Source organism: Panthera tigris, chromosome F3 (assembly GCF_018350195.1).
Source record: "Panthera tigris isolate Pti1 chromosome F3, P.tigris_Pti1_mat1.1, whole genome shotgun sequence".
NCBI lineage: Eukaryota > Metazoa > Chordata > Mammalia > Carnivora > Felidae > Panthera > Panthera tigris.
This window is the reverse complement of record NC_056678.1, coordinates 13581727-13608791: the sequence shown is the minus strand read 5'-3', so window position 1 is coordinate 13608791 and position 27065 is coordinate 13581727.

Here is a 27065-nt window from a genome sequence, read left to right as displayed (position 1 = left end):
ATCTCTTTATCTGCTTTTCTACATATGGGCAAATGAGAAACAGAGTACAGAGAGACGGGTGGAAGGGTTCAGGTGGATCCCTCCACCTGTGCCCCAAGATTGCTCTTTGTAGACAGTGTCTTTATAGACACTGAAGGGCTGGCATCTCTCCTTTCCTTCAAGCTAGGAAACGGACCTACCTCAGCCTGCCACGTGGGCAGAAAAGAACCGAAGTGTGTTTGACTTCCAAAAGGGAGGCGGATGGTCTTGGGAGGAATTGTAGTTTTCACTTACTAGGTAACTGTGTGAGCTGAAGGTTTACTAGCTAAAATGCACAGCTTATTGGCAGAGAAGTGTGATGTTACCTGGTTGGACTACACATAGGTATCGTGTGGTGCAATTCACTTTTGGCAAACCCAACCCAGGACACATGACCTTGATTTCCAAGGTGGACTTGGCCTTAGTTGAGCTTCTTCTTTTTAAGGGGAGCAATGTGGCTGGGTCCCTACATATCCCTTTCCGTTTTTTACCAGGAGTCCAAGTTTAAGCTACTACAGTTCTTGGATCCATATTACAGTAATAAATAATCATGGTTTTGATGGCACCTTTGTGTCCCAGAAGCCACACCACAGTGCATTTGTATTTCTACCTCCCAAGATCTGCTCTCTCCTCTTCTGTAGGAAGAAAGACAACATAGGACAGGCTCACAATAACACATCAGTGAGGCTTATCTGGAATAAATGGGAAGAAAGCTGCCACAGATCTATACAACGTTCAGATTTCTTGACTAGCTGTGTGTTTGAAAGTAAGTGGGAGGGTGCAGATGGAAAGAGGAAGAAAACTCACCGCCTATCTTGCAACCCATCACTGTGTCCCCAGAGATTCCCAAACCTCCATTTTACCCAGCCTGCTAAGAATGAGGACTGATTCATTGATTAACATACTAAACAAGTATCGAATATGTCTTATAGTCAAGACACTGGGGACATGGCAATGAACAAAACAGACAAAAGTCTCCACCCATGAAAAGTGGTAGGTAAGATCAGAGATTCAATGTGGGTGTGGGGTGTGCAGTGCGGTGGGCAGGAAGAGTGGATATAGAGGCCATTGCATGGACTTTGGACTTTACTTTGGATGATACGGGAAAACGCTGGAAAGTTTTGAACACAGCAGTGACATCATCTGACTTACTTTTGATCTTTCTGACTACTGGGTGAATTTAGCCTAAGGAGACACAAGGGCAGAGGCAGGAAGAGGGGCTCTGAGGTTATTGAGACCACATAAACAAACCATGATGACAGGTAGGGCCAGGGATGACAGTTGGGGGGGGTAATAATTTGGGTGTCATCATTATATAAATGGCATTTGAAGCCTGGAAAAAGGTTGAGCTCACTTGGGGACAAAGTTCGGCCAACTACCGATGGCTGGGCTCTCCAACATTCGGAGGACGGGGAGTTGAAGATGAACCAGTAAAAGACACGGGGAAGGAATAGCCGTGAAGGTGGCACCACTTGGGACCCCAAGTGAAGGAAGCACGTCGAACACAGCTGCTAAATCAAATAAGATGAGAATTGAGGCGTGATCCTTGGTTTTAGCAACTTGGAGGTCATTTGAGACCCTTATGAACTGGTTCTAGTGAAGGGGAGGAGAGGAGAAAGAGCAGAGTGGAGGACAATTATCTGGGAGACCAGAAGAAAGAACAGGGTAGGGGAATAAAATAGGCACCCGGGCAGCATTAAGGATCCACCTGAGTTGGTGGTGGCAGTGACTTTAAAGATGACCAGTCTTTCTGCAGCCGCATAGATGCTGGTGAAAAGGAGGCAGAGGGTTGTTATAACCAAGGTGGCAGTTTTATCAAGCGAGTACAATGAAGTCAGATGGGGGGCATGGGACTGGACAGTGAGTGGAAAGGCCCCATTATACCAACTGATTGGAGAATTTAAGCTGTGTAAGCCAAGTGCAGAGGAGTGACAATAGGGGGAAATTCATAGGATCAATAAATTAAAGGGGCAGTGACATTAAAGGGTGCTTGACTTGGGTGCCACAGTGAAAGAGTGAGAATTTAATGTGGGCCAAAGCATGGGGTGTTTGAGATTGATACCAGAGAGAATTGTAGTTATTGATGACAAAGAGGTCTACAGTGTGACATGATTGGCTGGCGTGGCTGTAAAAGGTCAGAATTTATGCTAAAAATGAAAGCTTTTATTAAAAGTTCATTAGCCCACAAAATTGTCCTTGGCCCTCCTTTTTTTTTTTAAGTTTACTTATTTATTTTGAGAGAGAGAGAGAGCACACGCATGGGTGTGAGTGGGGGAGAGGAGAGAGAGAGAGAGGAAGAGAGAATCCCAAGCAGGCTCCGCACTGTTAGCACAGAGCAGGACGTGGGGCACAAACTCACAAACCATGCGATCAGGACCTGAGCCAAAATCTAGAGTCGGCCACTTAACTGCCTGAGCCACCCAGGCGCCCTGGATATTGTTGCAATTCTTATCACTATGATTCATTGACATCCACAGCCCTTCCTTGAACTAACATATAATCATATAAGCCATCATAATCAGAATTTCGGCTCTTCTCTCCTTGTGGATTTCTGTAATTTTGCATTCTAGAAACCAGTTAGGTAAAAATCCCAGTGGTTTTTTTCCTTAAGCGGTGAATGGCAGAATTAAGAGTTATCCAGAATGTCAGAATATGAGTGAACATGGTATGATTTAAGTCATTAGCGCCTAGGTCAACCTGCTGGAAATAAGTGAGGTCAGACAATTTGGGCAATTGCTGCATTTAAGTGCACTCGAGGCACATAGCAATGGGTAACTAAAAGCTAAAATCAGGGAGCACAGGCTCCTCAGGCAGCAGAGTGAGATGCTCGGGCAGAGAGAACAGACCTGGCTCCCATGACAGCTTCTGGACCCATCTGCAGAAATCAAACCCTGGCCACCTGCCTATGCACCCTGGCCATTGCCCTGGGAAGGTCTGACAAGGATCTGGAAGGGATTATTGAGTTTTATAGCTGCAAGGAAATTGGACTCTGCAAGGCAATTATAGTGTGTCAGACTGTAGAGCCCTTAATAATTTCAGACGTTGGGATTTGGTTCAAAGGGGAGCAGTATGGCTGGCATCGGGTGAAATACAGATAAGGACCTAGGGATAGTAAGGAAGGCACTTCTGAATGCCTGAGCCTAGCCTGTGAATATCTCTTGGCGGGGAGAAGTGGGGCTCAGCCTTTTTCTATTGTCCTATGTGTTTGGGGTTCGAGCACCGTGCTGGGAAAAGTCAAGGCTGGGAAGAGGGCAGCCCGTTGATGTGGGGAGAAAGAAAGAGAAGTGGGCAACTCACTTGCCTATCACATGTTCAGCACCTCCCGTCCATTATTTCATACAATCGTCATAACAATCCCATGCAATTGGTATTAAGGTTATGCCTATTTTGTAGCTAAAGAAACTGAGGTTAAAAATATAAGTAACTTGCCCAAGATTACCCAGCTATGCCAGTCACAGAGCACAGCTTTGACCTCAAGGCTGCCTGATTCTAAAGTTCTTATCTGTCACATTAATTTGACTCCCCACTGTGACCACCTTCTAGGAGCTTCTCATGGGCAGGGCAATGTATTAGGCCCTGTGTCTATCTAATGCAATGGCCTCAGTTCACAGAGAAGGAAATAGAGGCTCAAAGAGATGATACACCTAAGTTCACACAACCAGTACACGGGCGGTCAACACTAAGACACCCTGTTTTTCTTGAGTCTTAACCTTCTTTGGGTGACAGTCAAACAGGAAGAAAGAGAACAGTTAGCCAGCTCCCTTTCTCTCTTTATGGTTAACAGTCATTTCCACACACAGCTATTTCATTTAGCCTTCAAATAACCTGAAGGCATTTAGTAATACTATTTCCATTTTTTCTTTCCGCATAAAAAAACAAGTTTGGAAAGGCTAAGTGACTCTCCCTGTAATACTTAACTTGTAAGTCATGAAGAAGGGCCATGTGTTTGGTCTTTGGACTACAGATCGAATTTACTTATTCATTCAACATTGGTTGAGCTCTTCCCACGTGTCAAGCTTTGGGTTAAGAACTGCAACCATAGAGGTAAATGAGGCACAGTGCTGGTTCTCAGGGAGCTCACCGTCTAATAAGGGATTCAGCCAAAACAAAACATAAAACAAAAAAAAACAAACAAAAACAAAACACAAAAACACCCAGACGATGTCAGGAAGTAACCGACTCTTACTCTTGGTTAGCATAGTCCCAGCGTTCTTATGGGGATGTGGGACTGAGGTCTCACTTGCCAGAACTATTAAGGTACCAACAGTGAGAACTCCTCGTTCCTCTTCAGCCTTTGTCAACAGCAGTAATTTTGTGTATGTGTGAAAAGTAAAGTGTAGCCAAGTTCCCACTGAAGCGAGGAGGGAATGCATCACTGGATAGAAGGACAGTTCTTTTCAGGGTTTCATGACCCCAAATGCCTTCACATGTTCACGATCAAGGCACCGTGCTTCTCTACTTCCATCACTTCCATGAGTTCCTCTCAGAAATGGCAGTTAGGCCAGAGAAGGAAGCTCGCGTCCTTGACAGGGTAAGAAAAGGAAGAATTGGGGAGTGGGAAAGAATGGTAAAGAGGGGAAGAACACGGCTTTGCATGGGCTCGGATAACAAAAGAAAAGGCTCTGGTGAGAAAAAAACAAAGTAATATTTTCATAAAAATTCCTTTTGGAAGAGAGCCAGACAGGCCAGGTCAACTCTAGCCTCGGAGGCCAGCCTCCATGACTATTTTGGGATTTCCAAGAGGGAAAGCCACAGCGATGAAGCACAGCTGAGCAAGAGGAAGCCAAGAGTTTCATCAGCAAAGACTTCATCTTGACTTGTTTTGCAGGGGAAACAAAGGTGGGGAGGCCCTGTGCTCTCCCTCAGGGATGTGTGGAATATTCAAAAATATTAATTTTGGAACAACAGTGCCTGTGGTTCTGAAAACAAGATAACTAAGCCAGAGATATGGTTGATTGGATTGGCAAAAAGTCCCTCTGAACCCCCTGAGGACGCCCATTCCAAGTCCCCACAGGCCTTCAACAGAAAATCAAAATGACACGATATACAGCCAGATGGACTGCAGCCTCGGGGTGCCTCCAAATAGCTCACACAAACCATAATCTAGCAGGGTAGGGGGAGCCCAGAAATTTTAATAATTACAGAGGAAACCAAAGCTTGATCTGACTAGCCACAAACTCTTTGCTACAAAGTCTAGGTGTTTTGCAGCTGGCCCTTCCAGAATACAGGGACGACTCCACACTGCAATGTCCCCGACACGTGTATGCACTTGGATGCCCTGTTTCCCTGCCCCCAAATGCCAGGTTTAGTCCTAGTGCCTAATAGCCACTTGGAATCACCAGCACAAGTCTTAGCCTTCTTTCCTGTGTCTGCCCAGTTCAAAGCTTGCCTGCGCAACTCAGGAAATTCTGCCTATTAGCTGCTCATTTGAATGTATGGATGTGTAGACAATACTAGCGGTTTGATGTGTTCATTCTCCTAGAAGTAGGCTGTTTTAACCTCTAGATTCAGTGCATTAACTCAAAAGAATGACTACCTGCTGATGGAACTTTTGAGGAACCAGGGCAGTTTAGAGAGGGTGTGTGAAAGCAGAAGGTAGCTTCCTTATCTCTTTACATTATAACACAGAAATCATTACGTGATCTGCTTCTGGGTAAATTTAACTCTAATTCCATGGACACACTTAGAAATATATTTTGGTCACTCATAATAAGATTTATAAACTTCTAGAATCCCATTTCACAGGGAGGAAAAAAAATCTGTTAGTGTTTTGATACATTTTCTTCTAGTCCTGTATCCTAGGACTCAGTGTTGTAAAAAAAAATGTCAAATTGCCACAAATTGATTTGTAAATTCAAAGGATAGTGGAATAGATACGTGACGAATCAAAAAAGTAAAATGTTAATGGTGGATCAAAGTGATGGGTCTGAATGTATTCACTGTAACCTTTTTTTTCAAATTTTCCATATGTTTGCCATTTCTCATAATAAAATGTTGGGAAAGCATATTATTGTTGTGACTACAATTATGGAAAAACACTTGCCCCCTATAAACTCCTGGTTTAGGATGAAGTTTTAAAATTGGAATTACTGAGTCAGAAGTATGAGTATGTCAAGGTTTTTTATACTTACATGAAAATACTCCAAATATTGGTTCCAAGTTGTACTCTTAATGGTAGACTATCTGAGACTATTGAGATAGCATTTTCAAAAATCATGAACAACTTTAATGAGTTCTAATTTACAGAGTGGAATTCACAGATCTTACATGTATAACTCATTGGGTTTGTATAAATGCATACACCTGTGTAGTCAACACCCCTAACAAGATATAGAACATTTCTATCACCCCAGAGAATTCCTTCTTGCCCCACCTCACCTCAGGCAACCACTATGCTAATTTCTTTCTACACGATTACTCTTGTCTTTTTGGAGTTGCCTATACATTGAGTGATACAGTATATATTCTTCTGAGTCTGTCTTCTTTGCGTGTGTAAAAGATCCATTCATGTTGTTGCAGTAGCTTGTTCCTTTGTATTGCCGAGTAGCATTTCATCGTAGAGGTAAATACAGTCATTATTCATTGCTTTGTTAATGGACGCGACATATCATTTTAAATTTAAAAAAAAATGCAATTCAATGTACCTTTATTCCATTCGTGTGGGAAAGTAAATTGTGTGCATTTGACCAAGGTCTTTTGACGTCAATGCCTGTGCACAGATAAATAGATAATGTGTAGTGGGGGCTTGGGAATCGATTTTAAATCCGAGGAAAGCGATCTACAGGAGGGTGACGTTGGTCGCCACCTGGAGGTTGGACCTGATTACGACACAGAAGCAGCACCCCAAAATTATCTTCATCCATACTGTATTTCTCGTAAAAAACCTATAAATGATCTCTAAGAAAAGACTCAATGTTCTATGGCCAATTTCTATTTTCCTTCTGTGGCATATATTTCAAATAGTGGGTGAGAATTTCCCAGGAGAAGAAATTCGTTTTATCTTCTCTCTAAACATTTCACTACAACTTAATTAATTGGCAATAACTCTATTTTTAATCCTCACGAAATTAGGTTTACGTAAGACATGAAAGGCATCTGGTCAAAAAATCACAAAGTAGTATTCCAGAATTTTAGGGCCGGAGGGGACACTTGCAGTCACCTAGCTCAAATTCCTTATTGTTCAAGTAAAGAAAGTGAGGCCCGGAGAGATTGTGGGATCTGTCAGAGGTCTTAAGGCAGATTGTACCAGACATGGGACCAGAATGTGGGCTTCCTGGGGTACAGTGTATCTATCACCATCCCACACCACCTTGCCTTTCTATGGCCTGAGGTCAGGCAGCCTTGTATAACTCGGGTCCTACGAGCCATGAGCTGTTTTCTAGGGCACAAGGGAGCTATCAGGACCCAATCGGGAATGTGTCCCCCTCTTCTATGACCGTGCGCTTACCTTCCAGCCCTGAGGTCACGAAGCCTCAGGCCTCTCTATTCTTTCCTGCATGCGGATGTCTCACAATTGGGCCATCCACGAGTCTGGCCTCATACTTTAGTAGCCTACCAGGAATGTGTCAAGCTCAACACCCATGAAACTTAACAATTTCTAATTTTTGCTTTTGAAAATTTTTATGTTTTTATAGCAGCTGTGATTACTCAGAAGGTCTATACAGTGTAATAGGCCTCTAATTCAGCAAAGGCAACAAGAACAAAAGATCTTTACTAAACACCCAGCCCATAGCAACAAACTCAGACTTAAAGACATTGCCATAAATAAATAACTTCCCAAATGAAAAATGGCAGCAGGCAAAGGCTGGTCTCTATATCAGATAAACATAAAGTAGGATGAGGAAGGACAGCGTTCGCATGAAGCTTTGGTGCAGCCTCATCTAGTAAGATGACACAAGCTTACTGCTGATGGAAAAATCCTGGGTGCAAGTTTGCATCAGCGCAGTGAGTCCCCAAGGTGTCCCTGGCTTCGTGTTTTGCAATATTCTCGGGTAAGGGCTTAGCAACACCTCTTTGCTGGTGGAAGAGGGGAATGTGATGCCAACTCACACCCCACTATCGGTTAGATTCTTAAGTAGGGTGGTTATCCTCAAACTGGTTCCAGAAAATACCTAGAGGTCATGATGCTCCCTGTAAAGAAAGTATCAGGGAACACTGATCTGTCTCATTGCACCAAATATACACGAACAGTTTTTACTAGCAGAAAACACGTCGCTGTTCTGTATAAGCAAGGTGAAGTCATAGCCACATTACACTGCACAGAAAAGCAAGGGATTATGTTAAGCACCCCTGGTTGTTTACAAGCACTTTCTGTTTTTCCAAGAGAGCAAAAGCTCAAGGCAAAGTTAAAAAAGAAGACATTCTATTCACTCTTTTTTTTTCAGTGAGAAAATGTGAGAACAGAGCCACTATTTTAGGAGCTGAAGACTTTTTCCCAATACTCTGTTGAGATTCAGTTTGAGAGCTACTATTGTAGAAGAAAATATTCTCCCTGAAGGGCCCTGATTCTTCTTTCTCCTTCTTCATTATCTACCCTCCCCAGCAGGCACATAAGCCCCTAGGGGTCTTCTTGCCCTCCCCTTTCTAAAAAAAAAGTGATGGGGCGCCTGGGTGGCTCAGTCGGTTAAGCGTCCGACTTCGGCTCAGGTCATGATCTCGTGGTTTGTGAGTTCAAGCCCCGCGTCGGGCTCTATGCTGACAGCTCGGAGCCTGGACCCAGCTTCAGATTCTGTGTCTTGCTCTCTCTCTGCCCCTCCCCTGCTCACGCTCTGTCTCTCTCTGTCTCAAAAATAAATTTAAAAACATGAAAATTTTTTAAAAAAAAATGATGATGATGATTGTTTAATAAATTCCTTTGCAATGAGAAATAAATTACCATTAGGGCACAATGTGTGTGTGTGTGTGTGTGTGTGTGTGTGTGTGTGTGTGTGTTTAAATTATATCCAAGGAGATTTGCTTTTGATTTAATAAGAATAAAATAGTCTTAAGTCAAAGGAATGAAGCTGTAATTGTAGGCATCAACGAACAAGGTAACAAGCTCAAATGGCAGCCAATGAGGACACTGTCACAGAGTTAAAGGCAACATCGCATATGCCAAAAAAAAATGGCTGAGCTCTGAAGGGTATAAAGCTACATAAAGAAAAGAAGGCGCAGGAAAAGCTATTCCATCTGAGGGTGGCTTGTCTCAAGTTTATATTCCTGCATATGGATATAGCACTGATGAATGAAGGATTGTTGGAGGTTTAGATATTGGTGGAGTTTCAATTCTTTTCCAGCTGAAACTGGAATCTCCCTGTCCATTTCTCTGTATTCTGAGACTTCAGCTTGAATTGATTTTTCTTTTAATTAGAATTATTTTTTAACTTGTCCTTTTGAAATAATGTTAGATTCATGAAAAATTGCAAACCAGCGCAAGAACTTTGGTCTACCCTTTCCACAGTTTTCCCCACGGTACAATGATCAAAACAAAAACAAAGGAAACGAAACAAAACAACAATCCTGATACAATACTACTAATGAACCTACAGATAGACCTTATTCAGATTTCACTGGTTGTCCCACTATTGTCTTTTTTTTTTTTTTTTTTTGGTCCGGGAACTATTTACCGGTCACGTTGCCTCAGCCTCATCCAGTCTGGGACTGTTCCTTAGCCTTTCTTTGCATTTCATGACCTTGAAACTTTCAATGAGCTCTTTCTTGTGATTAATTCGGGATGCTCATTTTTGGCAAGGATTCCACGGGAGGGATTTTGCCCCCTTCTCGGTGCATCATAATAAGAGGTAGATTGTGCAGAAATGTCTCATTGCTGCTGATGCTGACTTTGATGAAGGTGGTGACTTCCAAGTTTCTATACCAAGTCACTACTTTTCTCTTTGAAATTAATAAGTCTCTTGTGGGAGATTTTTTGAGAAAATGCAAGTATCTTGTGTCATACTTCTGTCTACTGACTTTAATATTCAGGATCGTTTTTGCCTGCAACAGAAATAATGGTGGTACTTGACAAATGGTAATTTTCTGTAACCTCCTTGCTTGCTTTTTGTCTTTCCCTCTTTTTCTCTCCTTCCCTCCCTTCCGTTCCCTTCCCTTCTCTTCTCTCCTCTCTCTCCCTGCTTCCCTCCCTCTGTCCTTCTTTCTTTCCCTTTAAATTGTCTCTATTTAGCCTTGGGAGTTCTTTCAAGTCAGCTCCTATATCTTTTCAATGTCCCTCCATCACTTTTGAGCATTTCCTTAATTCCTGGCACCACAGAATATTCCAGGCTATTTCTGTATTTTCCTTGGCCCAGCCCTGGAATTAACCATTTCTCCAATGAACCCTGGTTCCTTTTATTGGATGGTAGTATTTAGAAACCAAAACCCGATGCTAGTTACGCTCAGATTCTACTGCCATTGCTTCTAGAAAGAGCAGAAAAAACTAGGAAATACATGTATGCCCATATGTACACATGCACATGTCTGTCATCTGTCTCCATCTACCTGTCAATCATCCATCACCTGCGAAAGGCCATGAGATCGTACTGATATCTCTGATTCGAATTCAACACCACAGGCTTCATTATCTAGACTTCTCTCTTTTTCTGACAGGGATAAATCTGGCTTTCATTTTCTGCAGTATATTTTTCTATTTGCTCAGTCCTAGAAAACACCAAACGTGGTTTCAGAACTCGTAACCCGTACTCCTGTGCGAAACAAGTTTATTAACTAGAGCACGACATGTGTTACATTTGGTCGGGTGGGGGGATTTACTCTTACAGTACATAATACTGTACATAGTCAAATACTGTCTTCCAAAGTTACTTAGGCTAGTTGTTGTCTTCCCTGTGGTTTGGTTATTCAGTTATTCATTTTTATATATTTAGGCTCATTAGTTACTGTTTGTATTACATTACCCCCACACCTCGGTCCATCTAACTACTTATTTATTTGGGAGGTATATGAAACATTCCATGGTTCTAAAAGTCTGAATTAAACAAAAGGACGTGCCCAGAGAAGTTTGGTTGATGGTTTACAGTTAATATTTCATGCCAATTATTTATTTATGTCTGTGTCTCTCTGGATGTTATTTCAGCCCCAGATGAATGCTCAATTCATGATTTCTCTGTTCTTATCTCAGATAGTTTGTAGAAGGGAACTCAAGTTATAGACAAAGTTATGGATACATAAAGGAAGATGTATCCAAGGATTTATACAAGTATATATTTGCGCGTTAATGGAAATCATTTTTGTCTTCAAAATGTTTTTTACTCAATAGTCTACACTCAAAACCAGTATTTCCAGGGCAGTCCTCATTGAGTCGAAGTTGTTAGGAAGCTCTGGTAGCACCAGGGCCAGCAAAGGCTGCTGAGGGGTCTGAGAGAACCGTTTCCCAAACTTCTGAACCACAGCACGTGTGCCTACGGAAGCAAGGACATGTGCGGGACCACAGTGGCTAGCTGAGTATCTTGCTCCTTGCTTGTTGTCTCTCCCGTAGGGAGCTTTGGGCTGTGCTGAGTACTCACTCCCTTTTATTTGGCCTTTACAACCCCATATTCAGGGTTACTTTTTCCTTTTTTCTTCTTCTGTCCCTCATGTTTCAAACTCAACGTGCAGAAATCTATTGCATTGCTAGACACTAATAACAAAGCAGCAGAAAGAGAAATTAAGAGTACAATTCCATTTACAATTGCACCAAAAATAGTAAGGTGCCTAGGAATACATCTAACCAAAGAGGAAAAAAGACCTGTACTCTGAAACCTTTAAAACACTGATGAAAGAAATTGCAGACGACACAAAGGAATGGAAAGACATTCCATGCTCATGGATTGGAAAAACAAACATTATTAAAATGTCTATACTCTCCAAAGCAATGCACACATTCAGTGCAATCCCTATCAAAATACCAACAGCAATTTTTCACGGAGCTAGAACAAACAACCCTAAAATTTGTATGGAACCACAAAAGATGCCAAATTTCCCAATGTTTCAAACTCTTGTTCTCCCATCAGAGAGTGTCTGATCCACATTTGTTGCCACAAATTCTGAGAAAAATGTAAACACAGGATCAAAAATCCAAACGTGGGCTGTCTTCTTTATAAATGGCTATTTGTGTTCTTTCTTTTCCCTCCAAACTACTGCGGATAGTTTTCCCCAAATAGCCAGAACAATTGGTTCAAAGCAAACATAAACCATTTAGTGAAGAACAAATCCTTTCCAAATCCCTCTCCATCACAGACAGCACGAGTCAGGAAGGAAGTAGGATCCTTACTGGAAGAGATAGTGTGTGGGAGGGGGGTTAACGACCGGCTCTGCCCAGAGAGTTTAACTGTGCCAAACTAGCAAGGTCATCGTCTCGCAAATGCACGAGCTTAGTCTTCTTTCTTGTGCACCGTAGACTCTGGTATTGGATTTACTTTTATATGAATATAACAGAAGATAAAGAAATTATGGTGAAGCTGAAAGAACGATGGACTTCAGGTAATCGTTTTTCCACAAGAGTTATTATTAATGCTTCAACATACCCCCTATACTGAGAGGCACAGTGTTCTGAGAAGCATTAGTCAGTTGGAATTCTACACTGGAAAAATGTGCTATTTAATGCCAGACAGTCTGTAATGATTCTCTACTATGGCATGTGAGGAAAATAATTCACCCGAGGTGTGGGCGAATTATGTTATTTTTACAATGTCAAAATGTAAGCCCTTTGAATCTTATTATTCGACTTCAATGTCATAGTTATTTAATTCTATGCTCCGTGTTTAAATCAAGTCTCTAATTTCTACCAGTCCTTGTATCATCATGACCTGTCCTTTGCTGAGGTGCTCTGAGTTCCTGTAAGCATGAAAGCATGTGTCTCTTGCATTTGTACCTGGACGATCTTTGTCTAGCAATGAAAGTCTTTGTTTTCATTTTTGCCTACCTGCGGGCTTTATAGACCTCGTTCCTCTGTCTTCTGGTATTGACCGCTACAACGTCAGGTCTGACACCAGTGCCATTTCTTCCCCTTTTATGAGTGATTTTAATGTCTGTTTTGCTTCTTGCCTGGATGATCTGACGTTCTTTCATTTTTCTTCAAGTTCAGTTACTTCACTAAGACGTGTTTCCAAGTTCCTGCCCTTGTCTCTTTTTCCTAAGACACGGTTTGACCTCCAAGTCCGACACATCTTGCTCCCCCCTCCTACATCTTCTCCAACCATTGGTCTTTTCCAGCCTTTTCTACAGCAACCAACTTGGTAAGACGAGACCTGGCAGAATCTTGCATCTGACAGCACCCAAATCCATCCTTTTGTGCCGAGGGCTTCTCTGAGGTAGAGATTCGGGATTCCCGTGGGGATTCTCTCCACACCTGTTACATGTGTAATCCTGGAAGTGTGTGGGGTTAACATTCAGTGGAGATGACCTTGATGGGGGAGGGCAGGCGATGGTGCATTAATGCCGCTCCTTCTACCCTGAGTGCACATCCCCTTCAGTGGTTCTGAGTGTTCCACAGTAGTGCCTGACTTCAGAAAACCCACACTGGCTTGTCTTCCTTCCCTCCTTTATTCTTCCCCTGTCTTCTCCTGTTGCCTGCAACTATTTCCTCAAATAACTACCTGCATACAGAGCTGGTCTCAGCTTCTGCTTTCTGGGGACAAATTGATTCCTAAAAAATTATTATAGGTCTGCAACTTTTCATTCATTCATTTTTTTGTCAGGTTTTCTTCTCTGTAAATGGTTTCCAGTCTTCACTCCCCCCCCCCACCCCATGGTATTTACTGAAATCTCCTCAAGTCTGCCCCGAGTTTTGAAACAAATTTTCACAGCCCCAAATGATGCAAATATTTGAAGTGATATTATTTTTCTCTTTTATGTCTTTCCAGAGCTCTGCCAATCTACTCTTCACTCCTTTGGGTAGATTATCCTTCTTTGAACTCTTGTTTCACCTATTGGTATCTTTTTTTTTTTTTTTAATTTTTAAACTTTCAAAGGATCACGATGTATGTGAGAGTAATTATAATTTCATGACGTGCGTACTTGACATGCTTCTTGTTTACTTTCCTTTCTTTTAAAAAAAATAAAATAGGGGCGCCTGGGTGGCTCAGTCGGTTGAGCGTCTGACTTCGGCTCAGGTCACGATCTCGCGGTCTGTGGGTTCGAGCCCCGCGTCGGGCTCTGGGCTGACGGCTCGGAGCCTGGAGCCTGTTTCAGATTCTGTGTCTCCCTCTCTCTCTGACCCTCGCCCGTTCATGCTCTGTCTCTCTCTGTCTCAAAAATAAATAAACGTTAAAAAAAATTAAAAAAATAAATAAAATAAAATCATTGCTTTATATACGCCTGGATCCCATGCAAGTTTCTTTCTGCACAGATGCCATTTCTAGTGAGTCCTCAATTTGCTGGAAAAGAGTGGGAGGGAGGGCAGTGTGAACAAGGAACACAGTGTGTATTGTGGGGTCCATGTTACTCCCGTTTCCTTAAGCAACCATCTCAGTTCAGCTTCAGAGCAAATAGATTATGTAGCGCCCAGTGATGCCCTTTGTACTGTTATCTGCATTACACTCTCATGGTTTCTATTTCTCCTCCCCTTTTCACCTCGTTTTCACCTCTGGTGCCTCTCTCAGTCAAGAGGTGGGAGGAGAGTAGCTACCCTCCTTGTGTTATTTTGTGGCATCTCACGGAGCAACTAAAGGGACGATCCTTGACTTTCCGAGGGCCAGTACCAACCCCTAGAGTTCCTTGCCCTAATTAAAAAATTATAGAGGGTTTTCAAGTTCCCAAACATCAGCCTTCCCTGCGAACCTGTTAGAAGTACAGATTCACAAGGGTCACCAACTGAGTGAGACACCCTGGGGGCCGACGCAGTTTTCTGTCCCTGGAGAAAATCCCTACTCGGTTCTGATGCAAACTAAAATTTGAGAACCACTCTTCAGAAGAATCTCTTCCTGAGAACAAAGATGGAGAAGATCTGTCTTAATTATCAATATCTTCCCTCATTTTTGGTCCACATTACACAGCATTTTGGGTTGAGAATTGTAGCTTAGGGTTCTGGCTTTTTCTTTGCCATAAGAAGATGGAGGGCATTATTCTCCTTTAATTGCTTTTATGTGGTTCAAGGGAGGAGGCAGGAATAAAATAATTCAGGTTTGTTCTTGTTCAGAGACAGTGACCCTTTCCTCCAAGTCAGGGCAATGTATTCAAATTTCAAGTCTTCATCAAAGCTGTGGAGCCTAAGCAAGGCCTGCTTTCCATTTGACCAGGGATCTGCTGTTTTAGGGGTAGAAAGTTCAGGAACAGAACAAGCTGACTCCTGCTCGCAAATTGTGAGACTGGTTCAAGTCATCACAAGTCTGTGTGCCATTTCTTTTCCTTTTCCTTTTCCTTTTCCCTTTTCTTTTCTTTTTTCTTTTCTTTTCTTTTCTTTTCTTATTTTTAGAGAGAGAGAGAGAGCCGTGAGAGAGCGAGCATGGGGGGAGGGGCAGAAAGAGACGGGGAGAGCATCCCAAGCAAACTCTGTGCTTTCAGCACCGAGCCCAACTCTGGGCTTGATCTCACAGCTCTGACATCATGACCTGAGCCCAGATCAAGATTCAGACGCCCAACTGGCTGAGCCACCCAGGTGGCCCTCTGTGGGCTACTTCTGACTTTTCCTGTGCCTCATCTCATCTTAAATTGAGGTCATGACACGCCTTCTTCTTGGCTGGACGCTTGTTCAAAATGTATCATCGCGCGTGGCTAAGCTGTGGCACACGGCAGGAACACCCACAAACAAAAGCCACCCCACCCAGTCATTTCAAGCCCTCCTGCTCCCAACATCCAAATGGATTCGCTTATTCTTCATTTTGTTGGTCACCGATTAAATGTCTAGGAAAAGACTACCTGAAGTGCGTCTCGTCTTGTTGGCCAATCTACCGCCCGTTGTTACCAATCTGTGCTGAGACTGGTCCAGAGAGACTGAGCACTTAGAAACATGTGCAGCAGTTTGACAACTCTGTGACCTCCCAGCAGCTGGTCAGCAGAGGAGTGTCACTGGAGCAGGGTATAAGCCAATGTGAGTGGGATTACACTCAGGAAGTGAGTTGCATGTGTCTCGAGTTATCGGGCTGGCTAGAACTGGTTGCATAATTTTCAGGGCCCAGGGCAAAATGGAAATGTGGCCTCCCTTGTTAAAAAATGATTAAGACCCCCAAGATGGTAGCAGCCGAGCATTAAAGCCACCAAGGGGCCCTTCCAAGTACTGGGCGTTGTGCAAATGGACGGGTCACGCACCCACGAAGCCAGGCCTGCAAGCTCTGTGGGATTGTGTCATAACCTGTGATATTTTACATCACCTGTAAACGAAACGTGTACAAAAATCTCAGAAAGTATAAGCATATTTTCTTATAACTGACTGTTTTTATTCCCCATTTGAATTTGAATTTGACTCAGTTTAATTTGAACTCAGGCCTGCTTTTCAGTTTACAGTTTAGCATTATTAGATCAGTTAGGATTATAAATTGTCGTATTAATTTTTAACTCATATCTGCAGAGTGTAAAATCTCCCTGGACTTTTTGTCAGGAAAAGGTGCACCCCTTTTGAAGGTAGCAGTGGTGATAAAGCAAATGATGACAGTGGAAGTAATTTAAGAATTCAAAATCCAAGGAGTTTGGATTAGTTGGATTTAGAAGTCTCATGCCCCACGTCTATTGGGTTCTATATTGTAGTCATGACAGAGGGTGGCATGAGTTATTGTAGAGATGTGTTATTGGCGGATAAAGCAATGAAACCGCCAAAGCATGAGTACCATTAACATATAAAACATGAAGAACTAAGTCCAAATCCAACAAATATTTTTATAAGACAAGACATATTAAATAAGCTTTTTCTAGTCATGAGTCTTTGGAACGTTTTGTTACATTTAAATGTTGACACAGCGTTGATTGCCTGTAGATTTTCTTTCATTCTGGTATGGTCATATTCATCCTATCGAAAACGGGAGTTGTGTCAAAAAATTCTCGGGACACCTGGGTGGCTCAGTCGGTTAAGCGTCTGACTTTGGCTCAGGTCATGATCTCATGGGCCATGAGTTCGAGCCCCGCATCGGGCTCTGTGCTGACAGCTCAGAGCCTGGAGCCTCCTTCCGATTCTGTCTCTCCCTCTCTCTCTGCCCTTCCCCCGCTCATGCTCTGTCTTTCTCTGTCTCAAAAATAAAAACATGAAAAAAAAATTTTTTTTTAAATTTTCAACATGAATATTAAATCTATGCGGTTAATGAAAAAAATGTGGCTGAGTATTCTGGGATAGTACTTCTTAAGCCAAATTTTAACAGCATGTGAGGCAAAATAATTTTATACAATACACACACACATTATATAGATTTGATATTTATTTATTATTTATTTATTTATATCAAAATCAAGGTTTTCCGTTCAGTGAAAGACCCCTAGACAAAGTCAATAGATGAATGACATCGTATTTCTAACGTCAAAAACCAGCATGAAGTTATTTGGAATTTATTAGAAACTCTTGATAATTAACTGGAAGAAGACAAAAACACCAAAGATACGAAAACATACTTGACAGAAGAGGAACCCCTACAGGCTAATAAGCACGTGAATGAGCTACTCATAATCATGAGTGATCAGAGAAATAGAGGCTAAAATAACGGCCTATTACTTTATATGTGTTAGACTGGTGCAAAAAAAAAAGGGAGGGAGAGAGGGCTGAAATGCCAACATTTAACATTTATCCTGGACATCACATGGAGTCAGACATTCCAGGGTGTAAGCAACAAATCACATTCATTCTCCCCCCCTTGGGAAGAAGACTCTGGCTCTGGGACAGACTATCGGGCATCCCACAATATCGTTTCCCACGTCTTTGTTAATAATAGAAATCCCCATTTGTAGCTAAATCTATGGCCACTTGAAATAAACTCCACGCATACCCACTTCTCATAGCTAAGTGTGGCAATATGACTAAATAGTGTCCAATAAGCTGCAAGCTGAGCGAACAGATTGAACTTCTGGAAGGTGGGATCCCTTCTTTGTCCTTTCCCCCATGCTGCTAGCTGAAATACGGTTGTGATTGCCCGAGCTCAAGCAGACGTTTTGGACGGCATGGAAAAAAGTCACATGCTGTTGAGCTCCTGATTCTTGAGTTTGGCTCAGGTCATGATCCCAGGGTCATGGGATCGAGTCCTCCATCAGGCTGCTGACAGCACAGAGCTGCTTGGGATTCTCCCTCTCCCTCTCTCTCTGTACCCCTCTCCCATTCACTCGCATGCTCTCACTCTCTCTCTCAAAATAAATAAATAAACTTTTTTTTTTTTTTTAAGTTGCATGCTAAAAACCAGGGAAATAGCAAGATGGGAGGAACCTGGGTCCCTGCCAAAGAACCCCAGTTCTGACTCTTGCCCCATCAAAGTCCAGACATCTTAGGGGCACCTGGGTGGCCCAGTCAGTTAAGCATCCGACTTCGGCTCAGGTCAGGATCTCACAGTTTGTGGGTTCGGAGGTCACATGGAGGTCTGTGTTGACAGCTCCGAGCCTGGAGCCTGCTTCCGATTCTGTCTCTCCCTCTCTCTCTGCCCCTCCCCCGCTCGTGCTCTGTTTCTCTCTGGCTCTCAAAAATAAATAAACAACAACAAAAAAGTCCAGACATCTTGTGCTTGAGAGGGCAATACATTTCTATCTTGTTTATTCTGATTTTCCTCTTACCTGTAGCCAAACCCTAACTGATACGGCCTGCGTGAGAAAAATAATGCCAGCAAACAAGACAAAAAAATTACACAAAAACCAAAAAGTGACGGGGACCCGAACGAGGATGGTGAGGCAGTGAGAGGACAGAGAGATGAGCAAATGTGAGGCTTTTGGGAGTTGGCACTGACAGGGGCTGTGACTGGTGAGATGTGGGGATAAGAAAGAAGGGTGTTGATACTATTGACATTGGGGCCAGATAATCCTTTGTGGCGGGGCTGTCCTGTGCACGGCAGGATGCTTAACAGCATCTCTGACCTCTACACCAGTCACCACCACAGCAATCAAAGCTGACTCCAGACATTGCCAAATGTCCCTTTGGGGGCAAGATTGCCCCTGGCTGCGAACCACTGACCTAAGAGCAATTTTGCTGCTTGTTAAGTGAGGTACTTGCCTCGCGTTCCCGCGTCTCCAGGCTTGTTGCGGGAATGGACACTGATACGTAATTCACATTAAGAATCACACCTGGGGGGCGCCTGGGTGCCTCAGTCAGTTGGGTGTCGGACTTTGCCTCAAGTCATGATCTCACGGTTCATGAGTTCGAGCCCCACGTCGGGCTCTGTGCTGACAGATCAGAGCCTGGAGCCTGTTTCGGGTTCTGTTGTCTCTCTCTCCGCCCCTCCCCTGTTTGCGCTCTCTCTCTCAAAAATAAATAAACATCAAAAAAAGAAAAAAGAACATGCTGAAGAAGCTTTCTAGGGGTTTCTAGGAAGAGTTTCTGGTCTCCCAAAAGAAGACCACGAGAAGGGAGAGCTTTTCCTTTTCAGAATATAACTGTGTGTCGATGGAAAGCCTGGATCTATGGCCACCATTGTGTACTCAGCTGACTCACGTGGTAGTGTAGACCTGACCTCACTTGGTTGAGTGCTGTCTTATCCATATTCTATTCCTGGTTTTCCGAGTATGTGAGCCCCAAACCCCCTTTAAAGTTTAACCCGGTTTCGGCTACTTGCAGGCAAGATCCTCTAACCTACACAGTGACTGGCAGGATCAGTTCTGGAGGAGTTTTTAGGGGCAGATGCCAGACTGAGGTGGTTTGAGCACCGAGTGGGAGGCAAAAAGCAGAAGTTGATGAGTGAGAAAGACTCTTTCGAAAAGTTTTAACAGCGAGGGGACACAGATAATGCATTAGGTGCAGGATGGAGATTGCAGAAGTGTATTTGTTTACTTAAATGTGGGGAGGACTTGAGATCTTTAATTCTTAATGAGAAGGGGCCAGTAAAAAAACAAGAGCTGTAGCTATAAATAGAACAAGGCAGGAGAGTTCCCAATAGAGCAAAGTCCCTCAGGAAGGAGAAGGGTGTATAGACGGAGTGGATTATTTTGGGTAGAAGGCAGAACGTCTCTCGTCGTCTGACACCAGGGATGGAAAAGGAAATGCAGATAAATTTGCAGTGTGGAGGCAACACGCTAGGGAAATCCTATTTTGATCATTCCAATTTGTCCACGAAGTTGGCAGGGAGAGAGCAGAGGAGGCTGTGTATCAAACACATGAGGACATTCTCAGAAACTCGAAGGAACTATCCAGATAGAAGGTGCTACGTATTCTTCATGTACGTATATCGGGACTGTAATTCGCTCACTGCGATCACATCTATTGGGCAAAATGAGTCCTTTTCACTGTCCACGTCGTACAAGATGCCCAGAGACAGGTTGGAAGAAAGAGGTCTGAGAGTGGCATCCAGCCTGGGCTTCACGGGATGAAAAGTTGCAAAGGTCAATGGAGCCCCCGCCCCACCCCCAATGCTGAGCTACTTGTCCTTGGTGTAGTGTGTTGTGTATCCCAGGCCCTTCTGAGATGAAGTTCAGAGCAGGGGAGCCTTTATGGCTACTGCTTCCCAAACAAATGTGAGAATGGCTGTTTAAAGTCCGCTTTAACATGGTTTTCCACTGGAACCTCTTGTCTGAACTTTAATAATCGGGAGTTTGGAAATCGTTAAGTAGCTGCCTTGACTTGTTTAACTCGATGGCTACAGACATTTCATCAAGCTGACGTAGGATTTATGTCTCAATAACACAATACCATGTAGTGAGCACCATGGTTCCAGAACGATTTATGCCTGGTCTGCAACTGGAGGATGATTTACGCCCGAACGAGGGGTAGAGTAATGAGAGCCTCCACTAGGACACCCCGCGTCCTGCTACTAGACTGCTTTCTCCCCCGGGGGTGGAGAGGAGATAGCAACATTCAGTCCCTGACCTTTCTCCTTGATAGTTGCGTCATTAGGAAAGAAAAAAAAAAAAAAAAAATAGAAGTCTGAACCAGTCCTCTTTTCCATGCAAAATGTTTCCAATCACTCTGGTTCCCATTAAACTCTAAATCAAGACTGATTCAGTCTTGGACAAGACAGGGGTGGACACTATCACAGGAACTCAACACCAGACAATGTCCCTCAGTTTTCCCATCCCTCATTTAGCCCTGCTGACAGGACTGTGCCGGGACCATGTGCCCACCCGGGAGCTGATCCTCTCGGTGTGAGAGCCACTGGATGCTTGTCTCGAGTCTGCGCTGATACCCACAACACATCGGCTGTTGGGTCCCCAGGATGCCACAGAGGTCACCGCGAATGCTTAGGTGACTCCCGAGAGGCACCAGCACGGAGGAGGAAATCCCCCAGTGGTTCAGAGTATGGGCTCTGGAGTCAGCAAGCCTGGAACGCACCCTGGGTCCACCGTTATCTGGCTCTAAAACCTTGGGGCCATTACTTAATCTCTTTGTGCCTCAGTTGCCTCACCTAGAAATTGGGACAATAGTATCTAACTCAGGGGATCGTTCTGAGAAAATCTGACCCTTAGGATATCCCAAATGCCGGTAAGCGGAATAATCAAAAGAGAAAACAAGGGGAAGGCAGAGGGGAACAAGCTTAATTTCAGCACCGAAGCACCTTAGGACAGAGAAAAGAGAGTGAGACTTGTAGTCATATCATACGTCCTGGCTGAACTCCCAGTGTTTCCGTGGAAACGATACTGAGGATGCCATGTGGCTCTCAGGAGAAACACGTAAGAAAACATTTGCGCGAACACCTAATTCTCAGCAGATGTTACGTAGATACGCACTTTCTTCCTTCTTTCCAAGCAAGCAGGGAAAATTAGATGCGTACAGATCTGGATCCCCTGAGTGTTAGTTCCCGAGGGTGGTGTCAGTCTTGTGGGGGAAGGCTGGTCTTGCACAACTTTGCGGGGGGGGTCCAGGTTTCTTCTGCCCTCCTCCTGCTTTCCTCTCGACATTGTTTCTCCAGCCAGGCACACCCACTCCCGGTGCCCACGCAGACTCGCCTTTTCAAATTGTTGTCCCAGGCACAAAGCAGTACTTCGTGGTACTACTAATGACAGGAGGGGCCATGAAAACGAGGGTACCAGAATTTTAACTCGAAACTCCTCGTGGTTAAACCTCCTGACCCCCAAGGAGAAAAGGAAAGCCTTAAAGACCGATGGGCACTGTGATAAGGATGACATTTTAGAAAGACTTCGTGTGCAGGCCCTTCTAGCTTCTCCATCCTTCCCACCCTGGCCAGGTAGCCTGAGGATCTGTGTCTTCCAGATCCTCCGCTGTTTACTCAAGCTGGCTATCATCAATCTGCTCTCCTCTCATGTGGCCCCCAGCCCCGGTCCCTTTACTGACAGAATCTGTCTTCGCTAGACTTGTCACTGAGCCATTCTGGGACCTCGCGCACCAGACCCCGAGGACAAGTCCGTGTTGTCGTGGCTCTCTTACCTCTTTGCCCTCTGGCGCACGCCCGTTACCATGGAAACAAATGCCCAAACGAATCCATGCTCCTCGTAATGCCAAAGCTTCCACAGGGCTTTCTATCGCCAATCTGAAGGAAACCTGTACACGCTATTGAATTTAAATTTCGTGCAAGTATTTGCTTCCTAAGCAATAAAGAAACCGGAAGTAAAACCACACGTGGTTTTCAAAAATGCCTCAGAGTGGCCCCATCATTGTTTTTTTTAACCAAAATATTGTATTTCCTTTGGGCCTGAGGGAAGGTGAATAAATTATAATTCATACATTCCAAGCAAAAATTTTAAAGGTGAGAAAAGTAGATTAGCACGTGGACTCAGAGCTGCAATATTTTCACCCACTCAGTTCTGCACGTAGATCCTGACCCCATACCTGGAAAGGTGCTAAAGTATTATTCAGGACACAGCTTAGACCTGGTTTCTACCCCAAGAGAGCATACCGTCTGCATATGGACTATCTGAGTTTTACCAGGTTGACCGAAATTACCTGTTCAGTCTGTCCATTTCCCTCCACTGGACAGGGAGCAGGAAAAGGGCTTAGTTAACTTTGTGATTCAGATGTCTTCTGTCCTAAGTTGACACTTAAAATCCATTTTGTTGCAGATTTCAACACTACTTAATATTCCCCAGGGGAAAATGAATCCTCAGGCCCAACAGCATTATTGAACCACAGAGACTTTCCTGAAGTTTTTGCAGAAGAGATTAAGACAGAGTTTAGAAAATCTTAAAGCCCCGCAGCAGGCGTCTTAATGTTCTTCATCAGTTGTGGGGTTTTCTCCGGACTCCTTCCATCTCCCCAGACAATCTCTGAACTCAGATCGGAGCAGTCCTGTTCATTCCGCAGGCGGGGTTAGGGGGGCCCGAAGCCCAGCCACGCTGCCCTCTCCAGGCTGAGAGCCCGTGTGCGGGCTGTAGACACCACAGGAAAGAAATCTTTCTCTTTTCTTTTCTTTTTTCAACGTTTATTCATTTTTGAGAGACAGACAGAGCGCGAGCAGGGGAGGGGCAGAGAGAGAGGGAGAGGCAGAATCCGAAGCAGGCTCCGGGCCCTGAGCTGCCAGCACAGAGCCCAGTGCAGGGCTTGAACCCACGAGCCCTGAGATCACGACCCAAGCCGAAGTCGGACGCTTCACCGACTGAGCCACCCCAGAAATCTTTTTCTTTGCCCATGGACACTGTCCACTTTGCAAACCGTGCCTCCAGCTCGGTGTCACTTGAACAGGGACGCTTTCTTACTTCCCACAGCAGCTCTGATGAGTTAGAGGCCCTGGCGTTGCTCTGTCTTCTCTGTTCCTGTCTGTCAGACCGAATCTCATGCAGAATCAGTGTTTTACATGTAAAAACCGAGCATCAGTCGACACCAAAAGAGTATCTGAGACAGCAAATGCAAAGAAGTCTTAGAAATAGAAAGTGGCATCATTTTTGAATGCCCTTGTCTTATGCCTGTAGGAATCACGTGTCTTGGCCAACATTTGCAGCAACATTAACATGGATTCTTGCTAAAATTTCCACTTTATCATGTGTACAATTTTTTTCATAGCAAAATCTGTAGGAAGATTTTTTTCTACATCTCCTTTTAACCATCAATAAAATTAAATTCAGAACAGGAGGAAAATGAGGGAACTTGTTCTCCTTCAGGGAAAGTCTGAAGTATAAAATATCTTTAGAGAAAGACATTTTGTTACTTCCAAGGACTCAATAGCCTCCAGTTAAGAAAACAAAATGTTGCCAAGTGGAGGAACTTAAGCAATCTATTTTAGTGACTGCATACAAGTCGGTAATTAAAATACAAATTTCTTTGTTGCAAATGGATCTTTCCAAAACTTGGAAATTCCCTCTCTCATAAGTAAAGCGTCTCTCATAAGTAAAGCATCTCTCTTTGTGCTTTTATTGAGAGTTGCATTCATTTAATAAACTACCTGTTAACAACTTAAAAGTAAATTTCATCCTCACTTCTGTGAAAGTGGTCATTTTCTTAAATAATGAAGTCTCAATCAGGGGTCATCTACTTTTCATTCCCCAATGCAGCTAACGATGTAGGATCACTCTCCCTCCTGCTATAACCTCCCGCCCATCACCCCCTCCCAAATCCGCACACACTCAGATACTGCTTTTCCTTCAAGAGGTCCCCATGGAAGAGAATATCGAAGTGCCACCATCCGGTGTGGTCAGAGCTCACAAATAAAAGAGGTAAATTTCAGTTACCTGGAAACACCTATATCCTGCCAAAGTTGCAATCATTCTCTCACTTATAAATTGTAAGTTTAAATTAAACCAAACCCCAATCTCTCTTGGCTCCAACTCTTCCCTTTTGGTGAAGTTTTGCATTCTTGGTTTAAAGAAAAGAAAGGCTTACTTTTTTTTTTTTTTTTTTTTTTTTTTTTAAGGGGCTCAAGGCTTCTTGGACATCGAATGGTTTTTACAAAGTACCATTTTGTTGAGTGCAAAAGAATAAGAAACAGCTGGCTTACATTTCCTTTGAAATGCACATTTAGTTAAAAATTAAAGACAAAAAATAAAAAGCACTGGAGAAAAACACTTTCTGGTTTTGCCAAGACCCAAACCATTTAAGAAAAAGAAGGGATAAGAAAGAAGAGAAAAGAATAGTTTGACATGTTTTTGCCAAACCAGGTCCCCTTTCTGTGGTCCTCAAGTTCATTAAGCCTGAAATAAAATAGCGCAAGATACAGAATTAGTTTGAGCTGGCTCTGGAAACAGTTACAGGTCTGTTAAGCATGAAGGGATTCAATAAATATTTCTCCTTTCTTTTCTCTTCTATCCCAAGAATAGTTGCAGTGATCTTTTTTTTTTCTTACTAGTTTCTGAATTTTGCCAAACTCTCCCTGATAGATAGAAGAGGGATTGAATTTAAGCAGAAAAGTACAGGCTGGTTGCTAAAGTTCCTGGAAACATGTTTGTACTACAAATAGTAAATAAATAATAAAAGTGATTCCAGGGAATGAAAAGTTGCTAGCTCCCTGCCAACTTGCTTTCATCACACAGTAGAAAAACAAAAAGTCCATCTTGCCCTAGAATTATAGGTAAAATGGGCCCATATGTGGTCATGTTGACTCCAATTCAATTTAACAAACACTATTCAGCACCTACCATGTTCAAATCAAAGAACTAGGTGCCATAACAGGATTTAAATACAAGAACAATGACTTCAGAAATGGGTAAAAGGGAAACAACTAAAATGAACTGGAAAACTTCTGCATCACAACAGTGAAATTGATTTATTCGATACCGGAGTTCTCAAGATGCAAAATTTCATGAAATTATCTTTTTTTCCTAAAGTGGTTTACAACGTTAGGTTCCGAAACGTATATCAAAACCTTACATCCAAGGCATCACCTGACTATCCCATTACTTCGGAAACACTTGTTTAGAAAGTGCTTCAGAGTGGCAAAATTTGGAGAGATTCATCATGCTTATTTGAAAGTCTCCCTTTCGAATTTCCAGAGCTAAGTTACCTGATGAGAAAAAAATATTTTTTATGGTTTCATCCATTTATTTGGCATAAATTTAAATGCCTCATGCCACTGTTGGCAGACTTGAGAAAAGTTCATCTTCTGTACTTGTTATTTTCTCCCTTTCAGATTTCCTTCACTCCCAACACAAACTCAGATAGACCCAAGTTTCTCACTACTCTTCAATGCTGCCTGAATTTTTCTCCTGAAAAGCAATCTGATATTAATGCTAAAGTAACACTATCTTATGTCTTCCGGAAAGTCTTTGTACTTCTTAAAAGGACACTTACGAGGGGCACCTGGGTGGCTCAGTCGGTTAAGCGTCCGACTTCGGCTCAGGTCACTATCTCGCAGCCGTGAGTTCGAGCCGCGCGTTGGGCTCTGGGCTGACAGCTCAGAGCCTGGAGCCTGTTTCAGATTCTGTGTCTCCCTCTCTCTCTGACCCTCCCCCGTTCATGCTCTGTCTCTCTGTGTCTCAAAAATAAATAAACGTCAAAAAAAATTTTTTTTAAAAAAAGGACACTTATGAGAGGATTTTAATAACCCGTAAAGGTAGTTTCCCATCAGGATTTGTAAGGAGAAGGTTCCAGGGCTGGCAGTAGACAGCCGGTGCTATGCTAGTGGCTGAGAGAGGTGGTTCATCATGACTGAGACAGGGAAGGTAAGCATTACTGGGGTCATCAGTGGAGATTCAGGGATAGGTGGTTGGCACCGGGGACCCAACATGACAGCGTGGCACTCTCTGGGAAAATAGGAGCTGGCAGCTGGGCATCCTGGCAACAGGTGGTAGATACTATAGTCCAGACTGACTCACAGGCAGTAGTCAGGGTGCTTGGGTGCCCAGGCACCAGCCCCTGACCCGGGTGCAGCAAGGAGCCCTGTTGTCTAGAGGAAGAAAAGGCAAGAGTGGAAGAGAAGGCCTGGGAGACCAGTTTCTCGGAAGGGAGCCCAGAACAGAAGCTCTGGTTTGAATCGGGACAGCTGTCAAGCTTTCTGGAGTGGCCATAAGGATGTGCGCGATGGGTAAGGTGCCAGCACAGTCTTAGGTTCGGAAACAAGAGCCTCAGGCTCGCAGAGCCCCACTTTCAGTACGAGGTCACTGCTGGAAGGATCTGGGCATCCTGAACAGATGTGGAAACTCCTTTGGCT